The sequence below is a fragment of the Aegilops tauschii genome, chromosome 2, assembly GCF_002575655.3.
Source record: "Aegilops tauschii subsp. strangulata cultivar AL8/78 chromosome 2, Aet v6.0, whole genome shotgun sequence".
NCBI classification, from domain to species: domain Eukaryota; kingdom Viridiplantae; phylum Streptophyta; class Magnoliopsida; order Poales; family Poaceae; genus Aegilops; species Aegilops tauschii.
The window spans coordinates 386770582-386797570 of NC_053036.3; the positions used below are offsets into that span (position 1 = coordinate 386770582).

Consider the following 26989-nt stretch of genomic DNA (forward strand, 5'->3'; position numbering starts at 1 on the left):
AAACTTGGCGCGAGGGTGCCTAGAGGGATGGCCGGGGGCGGTAGGAGACCGGCGGTGGGGGATTGTTCTGGGGAGGGCGGGGTGGCGAGGCTGCGCTCCAGCGCAGCCGACCATGGGCAGTGGTAGACGGCGGTTTGACCTGGGCTGGATCGGGTAGGTGTGGGAGGAAGTAGAGAAATAGTACGTGTGTTTTGAGGTTGAAGATGAAGCGTGGTCTGTTGGACCTTGATCCAATGGTTGAAATATGAAGAGGTGAAGTGTGGTCTTTTGGATCTTGATCCGGCGGTTGATATAGGAAGAGAAGAAGCGTGGTCTATTGGATCTTGATCCAAAGGTTGAGATTGGAAGAGATGAATCGACCGTCCGTTTTTCTGTTTTCAATCGACTGATGTCTAGCCATTCCCTTTGGTTTTCCCCTTTTATATTCACTACCATCATCCTAGGTGCTTCGTGACGTGCTAGCATTGCTCCTCAACCAATCAAGCTAAACAACATGCCACCCATTATTCCAAAGCTTAGTTGTTCAAATACGAATTTGATATGATGTTAATATTACTAAAATAGAGAATGGTTAATTGGTCAGGTAATATTCCTACTTTAGTTTAGAAAAGCATGTGCGCCACATACAGAGAGACAACAGGGAATTGCATTTCTTTGTGCGCTCTAGTTCATCATGGGTAGGCAACAAACATTGAATTATCCAAGATCTGCTTGCTCTTCTTTAACATGTTCCTCTTCTATTCTTAATAAGTTTAGTAGTATAGTATGTTCCGTGTCGAGAAGAGGAGTAGGGACATTTGTAGTCGACAGGTCTATTTGGTTGCTTCTGAGTTGGTCTGCCATAATATCCAGGAAATTCTGGGAGCTGTGTTGGCTTTGAGAGTCTAGACTGAGAGTAACGGTAGTGCGCCTTCAGGTGAAGAATTCCCCTAGGGGATCCAAAGCCTTTCTAGCCATACCTGCAATACATGCCCATATTTTCCAGCTAGTTCCACTTTCCCGATTTTACTCGTGATGCTTAGGGTTTTCCCCTTTTATCTACACGACGATTTGCCTAGATGATTTGTGTCGTACTAGCAGCACTGCACCCTTCAACCTAAACACCACACCACTCATATTTACAAAGCTTAGTTGTTCAAATATGAATGTGATATGATACAGATATTAGTTGACGGACACACATTTAAGTGGTCATCTAATGCTCCCACTAGAGTTTCCAAATGCATGTGGCCACATAGAGATAGCAGGGAATTGCATTTCTTTGTGTGGTTTGATTCATCATCGGTGGGAAATGAACATTGTATAGAAAGAAGCAGAATCTCCATAATATGCTTCCTCTTCTATTCTTCAACATGTTCCTCTTCTGTTGTTTTTTAATAAGTACAATATGTTCCTTCTTAGGAAGGGGAGCAGGGACATCTGAAGTCGCTAGGTCTATTAGGCCACTTCTACTAGATGCTTTCAACACTTAGAGTTGGTCTGCCATAATATTCAGGAAATATTGGGAGTTGTGTGGCTTTTGAGAGACTATACTAATAGTAACAGCAGCGTGCCTTCAGGTGAATAGAGCTGGCCTGTAGGGATCGAAAGGCTTTTGATTAGTCGTGGCAATACAACCCCATATTTTCCAGCCAGTTCCACTTTCTCAATTCATTTGTGATGCTTATGGTTTCGTACTAGCAGTACTGTATCCAAGCAAACTACATGCCACTCATATTTCTAGATTTTACATTTAATTAGTCAGCTAATGTTACTACGTGAGCTTTGAAATGCATGTCCGCCTCATATAGACATGAGGGAATACTATTTCTCTGTGTGCTCTCGTCATCATGGTTTGGCAATAAACTTTGTATACAGTATATTTTCAACCTATCATCTGCAAACTATCATTACTTTTGGAGCTCCCAACAAGACCTATTTTTTGAGTAGTAGTGCCAGATTATATTAATGTATGCACCAAATTACATCACACATGGGCTATCTCATCAGAATTCCAGAGATAGCACACAAGGGTTTATAGGGAGCCCCTATTATATTATAATATCATATGCATTACAAAGATAATCTCACTACTATTTACGTTTTCATAAATCTTAGATTTTGAGAATGATCACAATGAATATGAGAACTCGCACATCAGAAGAATATTGTGGAACAGTGCAATGGCTAAAAAACTCGGCACCAAGGGATTGAGTTCCATTCTGGATGCAATGAAATCCACAAGCTCCCCATCCGCAAATTCGTGTTCAGAATATGATCCTAGTGACTATTCCGCACTCAAGGAGTCAAAGACAGATGACCTATCTTGTTCCCCCATCAAGGTGCATGTTCTAATTTGGGAAGATTTTATTGATTGGACGTATCTTGCATAAGGTGTCTTGCATTTCTTCTACTTTGTTGCACCGCCATATTCTTAGTTTACTCATCATATACGTGAAGATGACACACCCATCCATTATCAATACCTATTCCATTTGCCATCATACCATGTTTTTCCATTCAAATGTTGTTCTTGTGTATCAAACATCCAAAAGGAAGAGGGTGATTGCAGGACCTGAAGGAGCACAAGAAAATTCCTTGAAAAAGGTGGCGGTTACGGAGAAATCAGATAGCACCCCATTTATATTGGCGATAGAGCCAGTGCCACAAAACCTAGGCCCGACTGATACGTCTCCGGCATATCTACTTTTCCTAACGCTTTTGCTCTTGTTTTGGACTCTAATTTGCATGATTTGAATGAAACTAACCCCGACTGACGCTGTTTTCAGCAGAACTACCATGGTGTTGTTTTTGTGCAAAAATAAAAGTTCTTGGAATGGAACGAAACTTTTTGGAGAATTTATATGGAATAAAAGAAAAATACTGGAGCCAAGAAGCACCAAAGGGGGGCCCCTGGGTGAGCACAACCCACCAGGGCACGCCCCTCCTCCAGGGACGCCCATGTGGGTGATAACCCACAAGTATAGGGGATCAATTGTAGCATCTTTCGATAAGTAAGAGTGTCGAACCCAACGAGGAGCTAAAGGTAGAACAAATATTCCCTCAAGTTCTATCGACCACAGATACAACTCTACACACGCTTAACGTTCGCTTTACCTAGAACAAGTATGAAACTAGAAGTACTTTGTAGGTGTAACGGGATAGGTTTGCAAGATAATAAAGAGCGCGTAAATAAAAAGTAGGGGATGTTTAGACAAAGACACAACTAAGTTAGTTTTAGTAGAGAGCTTGTTGTCACACAAGAAAGTTATTTGTCCCTAGGCAATCGATAACTAGACCGGTAATCCTTATTGCAATTTCATATGAGGGAGAGGCATAAGCTAACATACTTTCTCTTCTTGGATCATATGCACTTATGATTGGAACTCTAGCAAGCATCCGCAACTACTAAAGATCATTAAGGTAAAACCCAACCATAGCATTAAAGTATCAAGTCCTCTTTATTCCCATACACCATGACCCACTTATCCGTGTTTGTGTTTCAGTCACTCACGCAACGCAGACAATAAGCAAACCATGAACATATTGCAAACCCTACAGCGGGGATCCCTCACGCTTGCGCGACACGGAGAGCACCATAGGACAGCACCAATAATAAAACATGCAACTCAAACCAATCACGATCATCAATTAACCCATAGGACAAACGGATCTACTCAAACATCATAGGATAGCCATACATCATTGGGAAATAATATATAGCGTTGATCACCTTGTTTAAGTAGAGCTTACAGCAGGTAAAAGAGGGGTTACACCACTGCATACAGGGGGGAAGAGTTGGTGATGACGGCGGTGAAGTTGTTGGTGTAGATTGCGGAGACGATGATGGCCCCGACTGCACTCCGGTGCCACCGGAAGCGAGGGGGAGAGAACCCCCCTCCTTCGTCTTCTTCCTTGACCTTCTCCCTAGATGGGAGAAGGGTTTCCCCTCTGGTCCATGGTCTCCATGGCATGGGAGGGGCGAGAGCCCCTCCGAGATTGGATCTGTCTCTCTCTGTTTCTGCGTTCCCAGCTCTGGCCTTTCGTAGTTTCTTATATTCCCGGAGATCCGTAACTCCGATTGGATTGAAATTTGAACACGAATTTTATCCGGATATTACCTTTCTTGCGGCGAAAGAAGGGCTCCAACCACCTTACAGGGTGTCCACGAGGGTCAGGGGCGCGCCTGCCCCCCGGGGCGCGCCCCCTGCCTCGTGGCCCCCTCGAGCATCATCTCGCGTTGATTCCACTTCCCAAAATTCACATATATTTTAAAAAAATCTCCGTCAGTTTTTATCCCGTTTGGACTCCGTTTGATATGGGTTTTCTGCGAAACAAAAAACATGCAACAAACATGAACTCGCACTGGGCACTACGCCACTGGATCAATATGTTAGTCCCCAAAATAGTATAAAAAGTTGCCAAAAGTATGTAAAAGTTGTAGAATATTGGCATGGAACAATCAAAAATTATAGATACGACGGAGACGTATCAGCATCCCCAAGCTTAATTCCTGCTCGTCCTCGAGTAGGTAAATGATAAAAAAGATAATTTTTGATGTGGAATGCTACCTAGCATAATCTTGATCATGTAATCTAATCATGGCATGAATATTAAGACACGAGTGATTCAAAGCAATAGTCTATCATTTGACATTAAGACAATAATACTTCAAGCGTACTAATAAAGCAATCATGTCTTTTCAAAATAACATGGCCAAAGAAAGTTATCCCTACAAAATCATATGGTCTGGCTATACTCCATCTTCACCACACAAAATATTCAAATCATGCACAACCCCGATGACAAGCCAAGCAATTGTTTCATACTTTTGACGTTCTCAAACCTTTTCAATTTTCACGCAATACATGAGCGTGAGCCATGGACATAGCACTATACGTGGAATAGAATATGATGATGGAGGTTGTGTGGAGAAGACAAAAAGGAAGAAAGTCTCACATCGACGCGGCTAATCAATGGGCTATGGAGATGCCCATCAATTGATGTCAATGCGAGGAGTAGGGATTGCCATGCAACGGATGCACTAAGAGCTATAAGTGTATGAAAGCTCAAACTGAAAACTAAGTGGGTGTGCATCCAACTTGCTTGCTCATGAAGGCCTAGGGTATTTGAGGAAGCCCATCGTTGGAATATACAAGCCAAGTTCTATAATGAAAATTCCCACTAGTATATGAAAGTGATAACTCAAGAGACTCTCTATATGAAGAACATGGTGCTACTCTGAAGCACAAGTGTGGTAAAAGGATAGTAACATTGTCCCTTCTCTCTTTTCTCTCATTTATTTATTTATTTATTTATTTCTCTTTTTTTTGGTGGGCTTCTTTGGCCTCTTTTATTTTGATCACCTCACCTAGGACAATGTTCTAATAATGATGATCATCACACTTGTATTTACTTACAACTCAATACTAGAATAAAGATATGACTCTATCCGAATGCCTCTGGCGGCGTACTGGGATGTGCAATGATCTAGCATAGCAATGCATCAAAAAACGGACAAGCCATGAAAACATCATGCTAGCTATCTTACGATCATGCAAAGCAATATGACAATGAATGCTCAAGTCATGTATATGATGATGATGGAAGTTGCATGGCAATATATCTCGGAATGGCTATGGAAATGCCATAATAGGTAGGTATGGTGGTTGTTTTGAGGAAGATATAAGGAGGCTTATGTGTGATAGAGCGTATCGTATCACGGGGTTTGGATGCACCGGCGAAGTTTGCACCAACACTCGAGGTGAGAAAGGGCAATGCATGTGTCGGCGTTCTGGGAACGGGGGTCCCCAGACTTGCCTGCCTGCGGCCCACGGCGTGGCTGAGCTAGCAGGCCTGTGCGGCCCATCTTCATCAACAAGGCATTCAAGACCCTCGCGAGGGGCCAAGCCTCGCGAGGGGCCAAGCCTCGCGAGGCGGGCGACGCAAGACCTCCTCAGGAGCGGCCTCGCCAGGCAAGCTCATGAGGGGCGGAGAGATCAAGGCAAGGCAAACCTCGTGAGGTTCTCGTGACGTGAGCCATGACGACCGAAACCAGGCGGATGCCAGCGCGCGCAGCGTCCTTGTTTCCTCTTTTGTGCCAAGGGGGCAAGCGCAGGCGCGAGGTCACCATGGAGCCCGAGACGACGTCACCACCAGAGCCTTTTGCAGGCGAAGACCGCTTTTGTCAGGATAACCTGTACTAGTTGTCCCCTTTCAAATTGGCCGTTGTTGGCTCCCTTCCTGCTAAAATATTTGGGGAGAGGACCAGGGCCTATATAAGTAGAACGAGCCACCACAGTAGAGGCAACGAGTGAACGAGAGAAGGAATCATTCAGAGGCATCTCACCCACACAAGTTCGTCGAGCACAAGAACACCTCAACTTCAGGAGGTTGTTCTTCCCCTTGTACTGTTCATCATCAGCCCAAGAGGCAATCCACCACCACCACACTGGAGTAGGGTATTACACCACAACGGTGGCCCGAACCAGTATAAATCTTGTGTCTTTGTCTTGTGAGTTCGTCGAGTTCGTCCGCGAGATCTTAGAGAGCTAGGGCGTGGATCGGTACAGAGGAGATCTTCGCACACACCCCAGTGTTCGAACCTCGAGGGTTTTGCCGGAACCCGTGATCTGACAGCACGGTACCTAAGAGGCTAGCAAGGATGGAAGGGTGAGAGTGCGTATAATCCATGGACTCAACATTAGTCATAAAGAACTCACATACTTATTGCAAAAATATATTAGTCATCAAAACAAAGTACTACACGCATGCTCCTAGGGGGATAGATTGGTAGGAAAAGACCATCGCTCGTCCCCGACCGCCACTCATAGGGAAGACAATAAATAAATAAATCATGCTCCGACTTCATCACATAACGGTTCACCATACGTGCATGCTACGGGAATCACAAACTTCAACACAAGTATTTCTAGCATGACTCTAATATCACCATCTTTATATCGCAAAACTATTGCAAGGAATCAAACATATCATATTCAGTGATCTACAAGTTTTATGTAGGATTTTATGACTAACCATGTGAATGACCAGTTCCTGTCATCTCTCTAAATAGATATAAGTGAAGCAGGAGAGTTTAATTCTTTCTACAAAAGATATGCCCACGCTCTAACAAATATAAGTGAAGCAAAAGAGCATTCTACAAATGGCGGTTTTCTATGTGAAGAGAAACAGGCAATCCAAACTTCAAATGATATAAGTGAAGCACATGAAGCATTCTATAAAGCTATACTCAAAAAATATAAGTGAAGTGCAATGAGCATTCTATAAATCAACCAAGGACTATCTCATACCAGCATGGTGCATAAAAGAAAAGTGAAAACTAAATGCAAAAGACGCTCCAAGATTTGCACATATCGCATGAACGAAATGAATCCGAAAACATACCGATACTTGTTGAAGAAAGATGGGATGCCTTCCGGGGCATCCCCAAGCTTAGACACTTGAGTCTCCTTGAATATTTACTTGGGGTGCCTTGGGCATCCCCAAGCTTGAGCTCTTGCCTCTCCTCCTTCTCCTCACATCGAGACCTCCTCGATCTTCGAACATTTCATCCACACAAAACTCAACAGAAAACTCGGTAAGATCCGTTAGTATAATAAAGCAAATCACTACTCTAATTACTATTGCAAACCAATTCATATTTTGTTTTTGCATTGTAGCTACAGTAATATAACTTTTCCATGGCTTAATCCACTGATAGAAATTGATAGTTTCATCAAAACAAGCAAACTATGCATCAAAAACAGAATCTGTCTTAAACCGGACAGTCTGTAGTAATCTGAACATTAACAATACTTATGGTACTCCAAAAATTCTGCAAAAACTAGGAAAAATAAACAATTTGTATATAAAGACAGTGCAAAAAGTTTCAGAACCGTTTGACGTTCCAGTAAAAAATGTAAAATCGCGCACTATAGCCAAAGTTTCTGTTCTGCACCGCACAAACCAACAAGTAACCTAAAACAACCTAAAGGCAAACCTTGGCACATTATTTTTATTTTTAAACTTTATAAAGCACACAACAGAAATAAATGACTCTCTAAAACTTTCGGGTTGTCTCCCCGGCAGCGCTTTCTTTAAAGCCATTAAGCTAGGCATATAGTGCTCAAGTAATGAATCCACCCAGATCCCAAGGTATATCAAAGCCAATTTTAATTAACAATGATTCGTGATTTAGTAGTGAGCACAAAGTAACATATATCATGCAACAACGAAGTCTAAATCTCTTCCTATGCATCGGCATGTCATAAAAGAACAATTCATGCACACATAGTAAAGGCCAATGCATAGTATAAAGAGTTTCTTGCAATTTTATCATGTGGGAAAAAGAGAGGTGGAGATATAGTTCCTCTCTCATAATAATTGCAAGTAGGAGCATCAAGCACATGCATATTATATCTATCAAAATCATCATGTGTAGTAGTAAAACGCAACCCATCAATATAATCCTTAATAAGGGCAAACTTCTCCGATATAGTGTAGTCGGGGGAATTCAAAAAGATAATAGGACTATCATGTGTGGGTGCAATAGCAAAAATTTCATGTTTAACATAAGGAACTATAGCAAGTTCATCTCCATAAGCATAATTCATATTGGCATCTTGGCCACAAGCATAGCAAGCATCATCAAAAACGGATGTTTCAAAAGAATCAACGGGATCATGACAACCATCATAGCATTCATCCTTCGGTAAGCACGAAGGGAAATTAAACAATGTATGAGTTGAAGAGCTACTCTCATTAGAAGGTGGGCACGGGTGATCAATCCGCTCTTCCTCCTTTTGTTCTTCGCTCTCCTCCTCATCTTTTTCATCCAATGAGCTCACAATGTCATTAATTTCTTCTTCCATAGACTCCTGCAAAATATTAGTCTCTTCTTGGACAGCGGAGACTCTCTCAATAAATTCATCAATATCGGAATTGAATTCATAATTCTCATAGCAATATTTAAGTATATCTAAATTTTCAGGTCTATAAACTGAATCATCAAAATCTTCAAACTCTTTAAACAAAGATTCAATTTCATAAGCACCCATAAAAGCAACGAACTCTTCTATTTGTTCCACATCATAGTAATCATATATACCATTAGCATAAGAAGCTAAGGTTTCATTATCATTAAATTCACATGAAAAGGGAAGGTGTGGAGCCTTCATCCTAGAGAAACAAGTATAATCATATCTCAAGCATAGTTGCCGAGCATACCAATGCAACATATAAATTTGATCCCATAATAGTTTCCCTTTTTGAGTCAAGCGATAATCCCTAAAGTATTCACGTTGATCCAACGTGTCTCCCATTACAAAGTTGAATGGGGTTTTCTCAGGATTATCAAAGTAGTACATAATATCTTTCACATAATGAGCATCGAGGGTTTTAGGAGGTTCCCCATCTCCATGAGTAGCAAGTAAACCTATTTTTTGGTATTTCGTGTTCCATATCCATAACTAAAGATAGAGAACAACTTAGAACAGCAAATAAAAATTACTTAGTGATAAAGCAAACAAGCACACGCGAGAACATTCACCCCACGCTATAACTCCCCGGCAACGGCGCCAGAAAAAGGTCTTGATAACCCACAAGTATAGGGGATCAATTGTAGCCTCTTTCGATAAGTAAGAGTGTCGAACCCAACGAGGAGCTAAAGGTAGAACAAATATTCCCTCAAGTTCTATCGACCACCGATACAACTCTACGCACGCTTAACGTTCGCTTTACCTAGAACAAGTATGAAACTAGAAGTACTTTGTAGGTGTAACGGGATAGGTTTGCAAGATAATAAAGAGCGCGTAAATAAAAAGTAGGGGCTGTTTGATAAAGACACAACTAAGTTAGTTTTAGTAGAGAGGTTGTTGTCACACAAGAAAGTTATTTGTCCCTAGGAAATCGATAACTAGACCGGTAATCATTATTGCAATTTCATATGAGGGAGAGGCATAAGCTAACATACTTTCTCTTCTTGGATCATATGCACTTATGATTGGAACTCTAGCAAGCATCCGCAACTACTAAAGATCATTAAGGTAAAACCCAACCATAGCATTAAAGTATCAAGTCCTCTTTATTCCCATACTCCATGACCCACTTATCTATGTTTGTGTTTCAGTCACTCACGCAACACAGACAATAAGCAAACCATGAACATATTGCAAACCCTACAGCGGGGATCCCTCACGCTTGTGCGACACGGAGAGCACCATAGGACAACACCAATAATAAAACATGCAACTCAAACCAATCACGATCATCAATTAACCCATAGGACAAAACGGATCTACTCAAACATCATAGGATATCCATACATCATTGGGAAATAATATATAGCGTTGAGCACCATGTTTAAGTAGAGATTACAGCGGGTAAAAGAGGGGTTACACCGCTGCATACAGGGGGGAAGAGTTGGTGATGACGTTTGATATGGGTTTTCTGCGAAATAAAAAACATGCAACAAACAGGAACTGGCACTGGGCACTAGATCGATATGTTAGTCCCCAAAAATAGTATAAAAAGTTGCCAAAAGTATGTAAAATTTGTAGAATATTGGCATGGAACAATAAAAAATTATAGATACGACGGAGACGTATCAGTGGGTTGTTCCCACCAAGTGGCCCCGCTGACCCTATCTCTGACACTATAAAATCATATTTTTGGAGAGAAAAATCAGGGAGAAAGAATTATCAGGTTTCACGAGATGGAGCCGCCGCCACCTCCTGTTCTTCATTGGGAGGCCAGATCTGGAGCCCGTTTGGGGCTCCGGAGAGGGGAATCTTCGATCTTCGTCATCACCAACCCTTCTCCATCGCCAATTCCATGATGCTCCCCACCGGGAGTGAGTAATTCATTCGTAGGCTCGCTGGTCGGTGAGGAGTTGGATGAGATTCATCATGTAATCGAGTTAGTTTTGTTAGGGCTTGATCCCTAGTATCCATTATGTTCTGAGTTTGATGTTGTTATGACTTTTCCATGCTTAATCCTTGTCACTTTGGGCCCGGTTGCCCTGATTTCAGATCTGAACCATTTATGTTATCACCATTCTATCTATGTTCTAGATCCGATCTTGCAAGTCATATTCACCCATTACGTGTTATGATCCGTAAACCCCGGTGTGACAGTAATTGGGATACTTTTCGGTGATGATCGTAGTTTGAGGAGTTCATGTATTCACCTTGTGTTAATGTTTTGTTCCGGTTCTCTATCAAAAGTAGGCCTTAGTATCCCTGAGTTTCCTTATGGACCCCGCTGCCACGGGAGGGTAGGACAAAAGATGTCATGCCAGTTATTTCCATAAGCACGTATGACTATTACGGAATACATGCCTACATTATATTTATGAACTGGAGCTAGTTTTGTATCGCCCTAGGTTATGACTGTTATATGATGAATATCATCCAATGAATCCACCGATCCAATGCCTATGAATTTTCCACGTATTGTTCTTGCTAAGTTACTATGCTACAAAATCATTGCTATCATTGTTATCGTTATTGCTACTGTTACCACTACTATCAAAACTATCATATTATTGCTACTGATCATATTGCTGCAGATAATTAATCTCCAGGTGTGGTTGAATGGACAACTCAACTGCTAATACTTGCAAATATTCTTTGGCTCCCCTTGTGTCGAATCTATAAATTTGGGTTGAATACTCTACCCTCGAAAACTAGATCCCACATACTTGTGGGTTATCAAGACCTTTTTCTGGCGCCGTTGCAGGGGAACATAGCTATATTTGTTGGGTCACTTGGGATTATTATCTATTTATCACTATGAAGAATCTGAAGGATACCAAGACTAAGATTTTTCCCTATAAGATGAGGAGAGGTAAGGAACTACCATCTAGCTCTGCACTTGATTCACCTTCTATTTTGATTAGACTTGCAACACCACCACATGCTATTAATCCTGATATGTCGCAAGTTATTGATGATGCTACTTCTGCTATGAATGCTACTCATGATGATGCTAGTACCTTGCTTGATGATAATATGCCACTAGGTGAATTTCTTGATGAACAAATTGCTAGAGCTAAAGATATTGAGAATGTTGAAACTGATGAAGTACTTGAAACTGAAAATCTTGAAACACCTATCAGGCCTAGCTCTCCTAGATATGAATTGCCTAAGGTACCTGAAGGTTATGTTATGGATGAGGAGACAACTAGAGATTTTCTTCCTTGTAATGATAGAGATGATCTTAAGAAATTATTATGCAAACTGGAAGAGAAATCTTTGAATGCCAGAATGAAATGTGATCCTAAGTTTGCTACTTCACCTATATTTGTTGATGATAAGGATTATGATTTCTCTCTCGACCTAGAGTTAATTACTTTGGTTGAATCTCATCCTTTCCATGGCTATGAGACTGAAACTTTGGTGGCACAACTTACTAAATTAAATGATATAGCCACCCTATTTGCTTATGATGAGAAGATTCGCTACTACTATATCCTCATATTATTTCCATTCTCACTAAAGGGTGATGCTAAGATATGATACAATATTGTTGCTCTTGGTTGTGTGTGAAGTCCCCAGGATATGACTTATTACTTCTCTGGAATATATTTCCCTGTTCATAAGAAACAAGCTGCCTTACAGGAAATATTTAACTTTGTGCAAATTGAAAAAGAGAGTCTCCATCAAGCTTGGGGGAGGCTTCTCCAATTGCTTAATTCTTTGCCTGATCATCCTCTTAAGAAAAATGAAATACTTGATATCTTCTATAATGGACTAATTGATGCTTCTAGGGACTTCCTAGATAGTTGTGCTGGTTGTGTTTTCTGGGAACGAACTGTTGGACAAGCTGAGGAATTATTGAATAATATATTGAAAAATTATGATGATTGGACTATTCCTAAACCACTGCATAATCCACTCCAAAGACGAGGGGTATCTTATATCTCAGTCCGGAAGACAAGCAAGAGGCAAAGAAATCTATGAAGGAAAAGGGTATTAAAGCAGAGGATGTTAAAAATTTACCTCCTATTGAAGAGATACATGGACTTGATACACCATCACCCAAGGTGGTAGAGGTAAACTCTTTAGTGAAATTTGATGAAAAGGACAATCCTTAGAATATGCATCCCAGTCAATGCCTTTATGAGTTTGATAAATACATTAGAAAGCAAGATCACTTCAATGAAATGTCATGATACAATTGAAATACAACTCTGATATGATTGCTCGCTTGAGTGACTTGTTATTTAGAATCTCCAATGATGTTAGAGGTGTAGGAAAACATGCCTCTATGGTTCATACTCAACTAGAACAAGTTGGTAAATCTCAAAGAGAATTACTTGATGAAATGAATAATAATATGAATGATCATGCTATTAGAGTAGTAACTAGGGGAGGTAGGATGACTTAGGAACCAAGTTATCCTAAGGGTCACCCTAAAAGAATTGAACAAGACTCTCAAAGAATCAACACTAATGCACCTAGTCCTTCTAAAAAGAAGAAGAAAAAGAAAAATGATAGGACTTTGCATGCCTCTAGTGAACCTGAGATAGAAAAGCCTCCTGATGATAATCATGCTTCTATTTCTGATGCTGAAACTCAATCTGGTAATGAACATTCACCTAGTGATAATGAAAAAGATAATGATGATGTTCATGTAGACACTCAACCGGACAACGATAAACAACCAGATAGTGATGTTGAAATAGAACCAGCTGTTGATCTTGATTACCCACAATCTAAAAATAAAAGGTATGATAAAAGAGACTTTGTTTCTAGAAAACATGGAAGAGAAAGAGAACCATAGGTTCAAAAACCCATACCCTTTCCACCTAAATCGACTAAGAAGAAAGATGATGAGGAATTTGAACGCTTTGCTGAAATGCTCAGGCCAGTCTTTTTGTGCACTCGCTTGACTGATATTCTAAAGATGGCCCCTTATGCACAATATATGAAAGACATCATCACTAATAAGACAAAAATACCTGAAGTTGAAATCTCCACCATGCTTTCTAATTATTCTTTTAAGGATGGAGTACCTTAAAAACTTGGAGATCCAGGAATACCAACTATACCTTGCGCCATCAAAAGAAATTATGTTAAAACCACTTTGTGTGATTTAGGAGCTGGTGTCAGTGTTATGCCTTTCTCCTTATACAAAAGACTTGATTTGAATAAACTCACACCTGCTGAAATATCTTTGCAAATGGCTGACAAATCAACTGCCATACCTATCGGTATTTGTGAGGATGTTCCCGTTGTTGTTGAAAATGTTACTATCTTAACTGACTTTGTTATACTTGAGATGCCTGAGGATGAAAACATGTTGATTGTCCCCGGTAGACCCTTTTTGAATATTGCAGGGTTTTTTATTGACTGCAATAAAAGCAAGGTCACTTTCCATATCAATGTTAATGAACATACGGTGCACTTTTCGAAGAAACAATTCCAAGTGAATGGTTCCAATGTTATTGAAAAATCTCTGACACTCACTATTGGAAGTTTTCAACTACCTCTACCTACTGCCAAAAATAAATATGAAATGCTTATTGTTGGGGACATGCATATCCCCATTGAGGTAACTTAGTGTTTTACAAAAGTTCTTCGGTTTCATGCTAATCGAAGGTGGTTGTTAATAAGACTTGATCAACCTTATTAATGGATCATTTTCGAGAGGTATGAAGTTGATGGATTTAGTAAGCACAACCTTCTGCTCCCAACTTTTATTTTCTGTTTTTCTTAGTCAAATAAAATAAAATGCCATGTTCTGTCTATTTTCTGAATTTCTCGTGCAATAAAAAATGACCCAAAAATAAAAGTTCTTGGAATGCCCGAAAATTTAATATGATTTTTTTTGAATATTTCTGAACTTTTAGTACAAATAACATCACAGGGGGGTCACCAGGTGGGCACAACCCACCTGGGCGCACCAGCAGCCCCAGGCGCGCCCAGGTGGATTATGGTCCCCACGTGGGCCCCCTCACTTATCTCTTTAGCCCATGTCATCACCTACCTCCAGAAAAAATCACCATTACTCTCTCTATCTCTCTCTCATGTTCGTGCTCTCAAACCCGTGGATTTCGATCTCTTTGCTCGAAGCTCCGTTTTCGAAACTATTTGGGGGGATTGCTACTTGGTATGTGACTCCTCCATTGCCCCAATTAGTTTTTGCTTTACTGGATTATATTTTGAATAATTATCTACTCTTGGTGCTGCTGTAGATGAGCTTGCATGTTGAATTCTTAGAGTTTCAAGTAGTTTGAATGCTCAATATAGCCTCTATGCCACCTTATGAGTAGGTGCTATCAATCTTGTGAAGTTTTGTTGACAAAAATTTTGTGGACAAAAATTTCAGAATTTTATTTATAGGAATAAGATGAGTTTCTTTAGGAAGTTTGCCTCCAAGAAAAGTGCCAAGGGAGTCATCGGACAATGACCTCCAAACTCGGAGAAAGGCGGAGGTGCGACTGATGTCTACTACGCAACTTTATTCTTGTAGACATGTGTTGGGCCTCCAAGCGCAGAGTTTTGTAGGACAGTAGCAATTTTCCCTCAAGTGGATGACCTAAGGTTTATCAATCCGTGAGAGGTGTAGGATGAAGATGGTCTCTCTCAAACGACCCTGCAACCAAATACAAGAAATCTCTTGTGTCAACACATCCAATACAATGGCAAATTGTATAGGTGCACTAGTTCGGCGAAGAGATGGTGATAAAAGTGTAATACTGATGGTAGAAATATACTTTTCTAATCTGAATAACTAAAAACAGCAAGGTAGCAAGTAGTAAACGGGCACAAAAACGGTGTTGCAATGCTTAAAAATGAGGCCTAGGGTCCGTACTTTCGCTAGTGCAACCTCTCAACGATGCTAACATAGTTGGATCATATGATTATCCATCAAAGTGCAATAAAGAATCACTCCCGAGTGCCTATTAGCGGAGAATAAAAGACAGGAATTGTTTGTAGGGTACGAAACCACCTCAAAGATATTCGTTCTGTTCGATCTATTCAAGAGTTCGTACTAAAATAACACAAAGCTATTTTTTTGTTCGATCTATCCTAGAGTTCGTACTAGAATAACACCAAAGCAAATTCATATTTATAATACTCAATCCACACAAAGAACTATGAAGAGACCCCAAAGTTTCCGTTGGAGAAAAGATAATAAAAACGTGCATCAACCCCTATGCATAGATTACCCCAAAGTCACCTCGGGAATCCGCAAGTTGAGTGCCATAACATACATCAAGTGAATCAATATGATACCCCATTGTCACCTCAAGTATTCATACCGCAAGACATACATCATGTGTTCTCAGATCTGTACATTCAATCCGACAAGACAAAACTTCAAAGGGTAAAGACTCAATTCATCACAACAAGAGTATAGAGGGGAGAAATATCATATGATCCGACTATATTAACAAAGCCCATGATATAGATCACGAGAGAGAGAGAGACAGAGAGAGAGAGACAGAGAGAGAGAGATCAAACACATAGCTACTGGTACAAACCCTCAGCCCTGAGGGTGGACTACTCCCTCCTCATCGTGGTGGCCACCGGGATGATGAAGATGGCCATCGGAGATGATTCCCCCCTCCGGCAGGGTGCCAGAATGGGTCTAGATTGGTTTTCGGTGGCTACGGAGCCCTGCAGCGGCGGAACTTCTGATCTAGGATAACCCCGAAGGGTTTCGGAATATTTGGGAATTTATAGTGCAAAGAAGGGGCGCGGGGGGCCACCGAGGTGGGCACAACCCACCTGGGCGCGCCAGGGGGGGCCTGACGCGGCCTGGTGGGTTGTGCCCCCCTCGCGGTACCCCCCAGGTGCTTCTTTGGCCCATCGGGAGTCTTCTGTCCCATAAAAAAATCTCCGTGGAGTTTCGCGGTGTTTGGACTCCGTTTGATATTGATTTCCTGCGATGTAAAAAAGAAGCAAAAAACAGCAACTGGCACTGGGCACTGGGTCAATAGGTTAGTCCCAAAAAATGATATAAAGTTGCTATAAAATGATTGTCAAACATCCAAGAATGATAAAATAACAGCATGAATACTTCATAAATTATAGATATGTTGGAGACGTATCAGCATCCCCAAGCTTAATTCCTACTCGTCCTCGAGTAGGTAAATGATAACAGAAATAATTTATCAAGTGTGAATGCTAGCAAAGCGCATAAGTTTCATCAATGACAGTTTCAATCACTTTCCCTAGCATCATAACAACAATTCCTTCTCATAAAATTTCTCATGTTGTAGTGGCAACCAATTCACATGTTAAGGTTTAAACAATGAACTCTCTTGAAACTCAACAACCTATGTTCTTAGTCACCAAGCAATTGCAATTCAACTTATTCAACAGAGTTTAAGTAAGAGCTCCGCATACTCAACCATCATAGTCTTCTATGATTACTAACACTCACCGCATACACATGAGCAAAACGTTTCAACTGGACACATAGAAAGATAGGGGCTTATTGTTTTGCCTCCCAACGTATTCACCTCAAGGGTGATGTCAACAATAATAACTCATGCTACCCATATTCAACTGGACATATGTGCCTAGATTTTTCCTCACCACATGATGCTTGCCAAAAGAGAGAAATAAAAAGGAATAGAGATAAATACTTTGACTCTTTGCATAAAAGTAAATACTGAAAAGTAAAAGATAGGACCTTCGCAGAGGGAAGTAGGGATTTGTAGAGGTGCCAGAGCTCAAAGCGAAAATTGAGAGATAAAAACATTCTGAGAGGTATACTTTTCCAACCAACGAAAACGACTTAGAGCTCCCAACACTTTCCATGCTAGATATATCATAGGCGGTTCCCAAATAGAAAATAAAGTTTATTCCTTTTTCCACCATACTTTCACTTTCCATGGCTAGCCGTATCCACGGGTGCCCTCCATACCAACACTTTCCAAGGAATTTATTATTTGACAACATAAAGTAAATTCATTTTTCATTTCGGGACTGGGCATCCCTAAAACCTTTGCCTTACTCTCGTGCAATGACAAGTGAATAAACATTCATCGTGAGAATAACACATTTAGCATGGAAAATACTGGCCACCCCTCACCGCCTCGCGAGCGGTACGAGCACACAAAAGAGAAATTTATTTTTGAAAATCAGAGATGGCACATACAAATTTGCTTAGAACGGCACGGAAATACCGCATATAGGTAGGTATGGTGGACTCTTGAAAATAAGATTTGGGTTTAAGGGTTTTTGGATGCACAAGTAGTATCTCTACTTGGTGTGGAGTTTTTGGCTAGCAAAGATGGGGGGCAAGCACCACATGTTGAAGGATCTATGACAATATAACTTCTATGTGAGTATGAGCAAACATAAATCATTACGTTGTCTTCCTTGTCCAACGTCAACAATTTTGGCATATAATATTTTGATGGGGGCTTACAATCACAAAAGATTTCTATGATAGTGTATTTGCATGTGAAAGTTCTCTTCCTTATACTAATTATTCGTGAATTGCTTGTATGACCAATATTGTGATTGTCAAGCCTCAAAAGGTTTCACTTTCTAAACCCAAATGTGAAGCTACCACTAGGCATGATATAATTTCAACTTCATGACATTCAATTTATTCAACAATTTACTCATAGGATATAAGTGAAGCACAAGAGTAAATGACAAACTACTCCAAAAAGATATAAGTGAAGATCATGCGAGTAGTTAAGTAAATAGATAGCTATGTGAGGACTCTCTCTTATTTAAAACTTTCAGATCTAAGTCTTTTATTAAAACATCAAGCAAAATAAAATAAAATGACGTTTCAAGAATAGCACAACTCATGTGAAGAAGCAAAAACTTAGGCTCATCCGATACTAACCGATAATTGTTGAAGAAGAAAGGTGGGATGCCTACCGGGGCATCCCCAAGCTTAGATGCTTGAGACTTCTTGAAATATTATCTTGGGGTGCCTTGGGCATCCCCAAGCTTGAGCTTTTGTGTCTCCTTAATTCCTCTCATATCACGGTTTTCCTAAATCTCAAAAGCTTCATCTACACAAAACTCAACAAGAACTTGTGAGATAAGTTAGTATAAACCAATGCAAAAACCTTATCATTCTCTACTGTAGCAAATCACTAAAATTATTATTCAACATTGCATACTAAATTCCTCTGCATATTTAATACTCCTATCCTCAAATAGAATCATTAAACAAGCAAACATATGCAAACAATGCAAACATAACAACAATCTGTCAAAATAGTACAGTCTGTAAAGAATGCAAGAGTATCAATACTTCCCTAACTCCAAAAATTATGAAAATTTACCACACTCTAGAAAATTCAACTCCAAAAATTATGAAAATCCACCAAACTGTAGAGAATTTATCAGAGATCATTATGAAAAAAGTTTCAACATTTTATCACACTCTGACTTTTCTAGGGAATTTTTGCAACAGCGGTGAACTTTCTGTTTTCAAACAGCAACATGTAGACTTGTAAAATAAGTATGGTAAAGGCTATCCTTGACATTTTTATTGAAAAGAAAGATGCAAGACATTATTCTAAATAACAGCAAGCAAATCCTAACAAAATAAATTGATGCTTCAAGTAAAACTCATATCATGTGATGAATGAAAACATAGCTCCAAGTGAGGGTACCGATAATGTTGGAGACGAAAGAGGGGATGCCTTCCGGGGCATCCCCAAACTTAGTTGCTTGGATCTTCCTTGGATATTAACTTGGGGTGCCTTGGGCATCCCCAAGCTTAGGGTCTTGTCACTCCTTATTCTCCTCATATCGATATGTCACCCAAAACTTGAAAACTTCAATCACCCAAAACTTAACGGAACTTTGTGAGATAGGTTAGTATGATAAAGAGCAAACCATTTCACTTTTGTACTGTCAAAGACAAGACTCATAATTGTTTTCACACAATTACTACTGTACCATATCATTTCGATAATTTATATTGAGCAATATAAGCCATAGAAACTAGAAAGCAAGCAAACTGTGCATTGAAAACAGAATATGTCAAAAACAGAACAGTCTGTAATGATATGGATAACTACCATAGTTCTGCTACTCAGACAATTATGAAACAAATTGTACCATGTGTGCAATTTGTATATTAAACTTCTGCAAAAAGAATCAACTCAAAAGCACTCTTCTGTTAAAAATGGGACCCATTTTTGTGAGCGCAAAGTTTCTGCTTTTCAGCAGGGTCAAATCAACTAACAGCCAACATGATCTCAAAGGCTTTACTTGGCATTTTATTGAAAAAAGCAATAAAACATGATCAATACAGTAGCATAATCATGTTAACACACAAAAACAGTAGGTAAAAGTGTTGGGTTGTCTCCCAACAAGGGCTTTTCTTTAATGCCTTTTAAGCTAGGCAGGATGATTTCAATGATGCTCGCATACAAGATAAGAATTGAAACATAAAGATAGCATCATGAAACACATGGCAAGCACATTTAAGCCTAACCCACTTCCTATGCATAGGGATTTTGTTATCAAACAATTTATGGGAACAAGAATCAATTATCATAGGAAGGCAAAACAAACATAACTTCAAGATTTTCAACACATAGAGAGGAAACTTGATATTATTGCAATTCCTACAAGCACAAGTTCCTCCCTCATAATAATTTTCAGTAGCATCATGAATGAATTCAACAATATAGCTATCACATAAAGCATTCTTTTCATGACACAAAAGCATAGAAAACTTATTGCTCTCCACATAAGCGAATTTCTTCTCATCAATAGTAGTGGGAGCAAACTCAACAAAATAACTATCATGGGACTGAAAATTAAAATCATGATGACAAGTTTCATGGTTATCATTATTCTTTATAGCATACATGTCATCATCATAATCATCATAAATTGGAGGCATGCTTTCACCATAGTAAATATTCTCATCAAAACTCGGGGGGTTAAAAATATCATCTTCATCAAACATAGTATCCCCAAGCTTATGGCTTTGCATATTATTAGCATCATGGATATACAAAGAATTCATACTAACAACATTGCAATCATGCTCATCATTCAAATATTTTGTGCCAAACATTTTATTGACTTCTTCTTCTAACAATTGAGCACAATTTTCCGAACCATCATCTATTTATTATATATAAAAAGTGCTTTATGGGGTAACCAGAAAAAAGAGAATTACCTAGAAAATCCCATAATAATTAGAAACATCTGGCCGTCAATTGAAACCGATTAGACGAGCACAACCAATGGATTGAAAAGAATGAAAATTACCCACCAATGCCCTTAATAAGTTATCTCGCCCACGTAATGCTTTACGGGGTAACCAGAAAAAAGAGAATTACCTAGAAAATCCCATAATAATTAGAAACATCTGGCCTTCAATTGAAACCGATTAGACGAGCACAGCCAATGGATTGAAAAGAATGAAAATTACCCACCAATGCCCTTAATAAGTTATCTCGCCCACGTAAAAAAACAAAGTAATTAAGCTAGAAAATCTCACAAAAATTAGAAACATCTGTCCCTTAATTTATTAGGAGAGATAACCACAATCGTTAGATCTTAGAAACAATTTAGTAACACCTCGAAATTACCCACTATGCCCTAAGCTTTTCTCCACGCCTCTTGTATCTCACAAAGGTGCCCCAAAAAACACGGATCAGAAAAAGGGATCAATCAGGGGACGTGGCTCTCCATCCGTCTCGGCGCCGCCGTGAACGCATCGTTCCTTTGCCATGTCGATCATTCATCGTCACCATGGGATGAGTTTCCACTGTTCCATCAATTCCATTGCCAGGTATGTTTTCCCGCAAATGTCTAGGTCTCCATGTATGATTAGTTCACATTGATTCCGTGAATCCATACTGCTGCTTCTGTAGGCGTCTTCCCTTTTAAATCCATCATCAATTTGTAGACGTCTTCCCTTTTAAATCCCTCTTCAATTTTCATCACGTGGCCTCGATCCTTGCTTGCATATCATTAAACGTGGAGTTTGGGATTGCAATGGTGCTTAAATAATCATGATGGTTGTTGCATACATTAATTATGTTTATTTTAGAATCAATTATTTTTAGTCTATTTCCGTCTTTTCTGGTCGTAGAACTACGTCAAACACAGGGATGAAGGACAATATTATACTGTATCTAACAAGCAATGGCCATAGAGAACACAGAATAATTAGTGCCAATCAATAGATACTTAATGTTTCATCCAATCAAAAGTCTATGCAGAGAACCGAAAAGACAACCTATTGTAGGATATGTCTATAGTGCAGTCCATACTAATATACATGCTCTGAGAAGTTAACAACTTGACATGTATATTGCTTCCTCATGATTCATGATCTGTAGCTCGAACTAGAATGAGAGCAGCAGGAGTCAGCAACCCGGTGCCAGTGGCTTGCCTCGGTCATTCCTGCTCGGAGAGCACCCCATTGTGTCTCCTACATGAGGATGTATTCTCCAGACTGGACAAACGAGTACCAGCAGCAGGTGCGCCGTACCTTCGATCCTTGCCCTGCCATGGATTGCGATATTCAATCTTAACCATAACATATGCCACTGCATGTCTCAGGTGATTAAAGTAATCTGTTTACTACAATGTCCTACAAGAAGTAGGATGAAGCTAAGTTCAGCGCTCCTGGGCAGCAAGTCAATTAATCCCGGCAACATCCAGACTCTGCAGGATATTTAGTGTCAAATGGTGAGACCAATTAACTGCCTAATAGTTGCTGCTTCATATGATTTTCTTGACACTACATAATCTAACTTTTCTTGGTTAGCGCATTAGCACAACTAGGAATTCGACTACTGGTTGGTATAACATTGTTCAAATTACCCAATTTGAAAGGCAACCATCATAGGTTTATTTCACAAATTGATGTAAACAAACGGTCGCTTAAAGAAGTTGCCGCGTCTTGAGGATGTCTTAAGCGGCTATCACAAGGATATGATTACTCAGCCCAGTATTTTCAAGCATTACGATTGGGCATAGTCCTAATCATCCGGTCGCAATGCCAATGAAGCAAGAAAATAACCAGAAGGAAGACTCATTTAAGTGCATGTATCAACATAATTTCCGCTTCTTCCTATATTCATTCTTTTCTTCTCATTATGTTCCCAGTTTCCTACTTTGTAGGATGTAAAATATGAAATACATTTTCTGATAGTTTCATTTGTTTGTTCAAAGCATTGGAAACATGCATCAACATTTGATGGAAATAGCTCAATATATCAATTAGTATCAACAATCTATATTATGTGATACCTGATATTTGAATCTTATTATACAGTACAGGCCAATAGTGAGTGCCCATGCATCATTATGTTTTATATGTATAATGTAACCAGATCAATTTTCCTATTCAGTTATTATAAATCTCAGTTTATCTTTGGGAATTATTAAAACTATAGTGAAGCCCAAATAAAACAACTACTTCCTCCGTTCCTAAATAAGTCTTTGTAGAGATTCCACTATGGATTAGATAAGGAGCAAAATGAGTGAATCTACACTCTAAATACATCTATATACATCCGCAAGTGGTTCATAGTGGAATCTCTACAAAGACTTATATTTAGGAACGGAGGGAGTATTTCTTAAGTATGCTGAATATTAATGGGGGTAGGGGGGCTAACACTTCCGTGCCGATGCCGGTCACAAGCCAGGAAAAAAAGTGGAGGGACATAAACAAATTAACATTATGCCCGTAGTTATGTTTGGCATGTATAACTTACAATGATTATGTAGTTGATGGACCAGAAGTCAATCTGATGAAAATCAACATCAGACAATATGTAGGAGCACAAAATACATAAATGGTGCAGATTATACTGGTGCAATCGCACAAAATCAGAAAAGGGGAAGGGAGAAGGAGGGACCTGCAGGTGGAAGAATGCAACGCCAGAGCCGGGCTGCAGCTATCAAGAATGAAGACAGCGTGATAAGCTGTCTCGCTTTGGGACAACAACGACGCGTCCGGTTCGGCGCTTCTGGATGACAACGCCTCCAGGAAACCTCACACTCGCGCAGGATCCAAGCTAGCTGCGGGGGACGAGATCGACACCCTCATCGCCTCCATGGAGGCCGACTGCAACGGCAATCGACTTCGACGAGCTCGCCTCCTCCCTCGCGCAACGGCTATTCGGGACCTGCAACCCCTCCGTCGCCGTTCACTGGCCCGAGAGATCCACGACCACGAGGCACGGGGGGATCCAAACCAGCTGTTGTAGAAAGCCACAGCGTGGCCGTACCACTTACCCTTGACGTGGGGTGCGTGCAGGTGAGGACGATCAAGAAGGAAATGAGGGGAGCATCAGATCAGTCCTCACACGCGGTGGATCGAAGCTGGACCGGCTTCCCTCATGGGAGCTCCCGAGAAGACAAGAACACAAGACTGGAGAAAGGGGAAAGTGAGTGTTCAGCTTGGTGGGACCCCTGATGCCGTCGCGTTGTGCACAATGGTCAGAGGAAAGTGAAGAGCAACTTTTTCTTTGCTTGCGATTCAGGCGTGAGACAAGCTTGCTGTCTTCTAAAATTGTCTTACCTTAACTCTATTAAGTGTTCATGAAATAAAAACATAGGTACCATTGCGATTTTAGTGGACATATATTACATAACTGCACCCTAGATTCATCTTAACTCATATGTGAAGTTCTAAGATGTTTACGGTCAACTAAAAGGCGCGGACAAACATAATTGATGGAAATTACGGTTGCATGCATTTACAACTAGAAACTCAATATATCAATCTTACAACTTTTTAGCATATATTCTGAGGCATGCGTGAAACAAGTAAAAACTACTTGCTCTATGTTTAACGAAAGAGAAACCTTAAGCAACGTTTTAAATCAGGGACTAATGATTTTGCAGGGCTATAACGGGCAATTGCGGAAATGGCGGGCACTTTTTCAGTCAGGGGAGAGGATTTTTGTACTTTGGAAATATGAAATATCCCCCACATATATTATAACAATGAGAATTGTGAGAAAATGACAAGTATATGCAAACGTGCGAGTAAGTATTGCAAGGCATTTACCTTCGAATAAGTTGTTGACGAGTGTATGTCATGAACTAATAAATTAGTTGTCTTTCTATTGGGCTTATGTGATTTGAGGAAAATAAGTAATAGTAAAGAATATTCTTAGGTTCTCGACCTTTCAAATTTTATAGGCACAATTCCTACCTTTTGGTATTTGAAACCTTAATACATAAACAATAAATGCATTGTTGATACTGGTCACAAGAAAATCATTTGAAAATATTTTTTACTACCTACTGCATGGCAAAGCCCCACAGTCTTTTATTACCACCCAGAAACCAAGTTTAACTGTACAGAAAAGCAACTAAAAGCAGAAAGTAAAAAAACATTTGAAAATGTTGCAGTGATGGTCCACATAAATATGCAGTTAATGTGGCTTTGAATTGAGATTTATGATATCTGAAGTTTTAGTTTTGTACATGGTGCATAATATCAAGCATTGATTTTCTCTCTTGTGGATTTGGGTTTTATAAAAGAAGCTTAGATCTCATAAATATTTCAACAAAAATGACCATAGTCACTAGTGTAACACGAACTTCTAATTGGCATCACAAGGTTAGGAACATGTATACAACCAAATTTCATGACCCCTTATCCTCTTGACTAAACATGTCTTAAATCAATGAAGTGTGGACAAAATTGTGTTCTCATCACATTAGGCCCCAATCTTTCTTTAGATAAATCAAATAATATGTTCTCAATATTAAACTTTCTAAAGTTCTAGCCCGCGCATCGAGCGGGCCACTTTGCTAGTTTTCAAGAAAGATATTATAAAGATGATCAATAATATGATGCAACCTCAATTCCATTTTTTTGTAGTTTTCTTTTTATAAACCAAACTAGTGATAAAACAAGAAACTAAAAGATTCAATTGCAAGATCTAAAGATGTACCTTCAAAACTCACCTCCCCGGCAACGGCGCCAGAAAAGAGCTTGATGTCTACTACGCAACTTTATTCTTGTAGACACGTGTTGGGCCTCCAAGCGCAGAGTTTTGCAGGACAGTAGCAATTTTCCCTCAAGTGGATGACCTAAGGTTTATCAATCCGTGAGAGGTGTAGGATGAAGATGGTCTCTCTCAAACGACCCTGCAACCAAATACAAGAAATCTCTTGTGTCCCCAACACACCCAATACAATGGCAAATTATATAGGTGCACTAGTTCGGCGAAGAGATGGTGATAAAAGTGTAATATTGATGGTAGAAATATACTTTTCTAATCTGAATAAATAAAAACAGCAAGGTAGCAAGTAGTAAACGGGCACAAAAACGGTGTTGCAATGCTTAAAATGAGGCCTAGGGTCCGTACTTTCGCTAGTGCAACCTCTCAACGATGCTAACATAGTTGGATCATATGATTATCCCTCAAAGTGCAATAAAGAATCACTCACGAGTTCCTATTAGCGGAGAATAAAAGATAGGAATTGTTTGTAGGGTACAAAACCACCTCAAAGTTATTCGTTCTGTTCGATCTATTCAAGAGTTCGTACTAAAATAACACAAAGCTATTTTTTCCGTTCGATCTATCCTAGAGTTCGTACTAGAATAACACCAAAGCAAATTCATATTTATAATACTCAATCCACACAAAGAACTATAAAGAGACCCCAAAGTTTCCGCCGGAGAAAAGATAATAAAAACGTGCATCAACCCCTATGCATAGATTACCCCAAAGTCACCTCGGGAATCCGCAAGTTGAGTTCCATAACATACATCAAGTGAATCAATATGATACCCCATTGTCACCTCAAGTATTCATACCGCAAGACATACATCATGTGTTCTCCGATCTGAACATTCAATCCGACAAGACAAAACTTCAAAGGGTAAAGACTCAATTCATCACAACAAGAGTATAGAGGGGAGAAACATCATATGATCCGACTATATTAACAAAGCCCATGATATAGATCACGAGATAGAGAGAGAGATCAAACACATAGCTACTGGTACAAACCCTCAGCCCCGAGGGTGGACTACTCCCTCCTCATCGTGGTGGCCGCCGGGATGATGAAGATGGCCA

The 26989-nt window shown here is 39.8% G+C and overlaps 1 long non-coding RNA gene across 1 annotated transcript; it reads right to left on the reverse strand.

Moving 5' to 3' along the window:
* Positions 1 to 22089: 22089 nt before the first annotated feature.
* LOC109751437 (uncharacterized) lies at positions 22090 to 24495 on the reverse strand. The gene is made up of 2 exons (XR_006670187.2): positions 22538 to 24495; positions 22090 to 22445 (listed from the first exon to the last, which is right to left on the reverse strand). It is a non-coding gene; the product is annotated as an uncharacterized lncRNA (long non-coding RNA).
* Positions 24496 to 26989: the final 2494 nt, after the last annotated feature.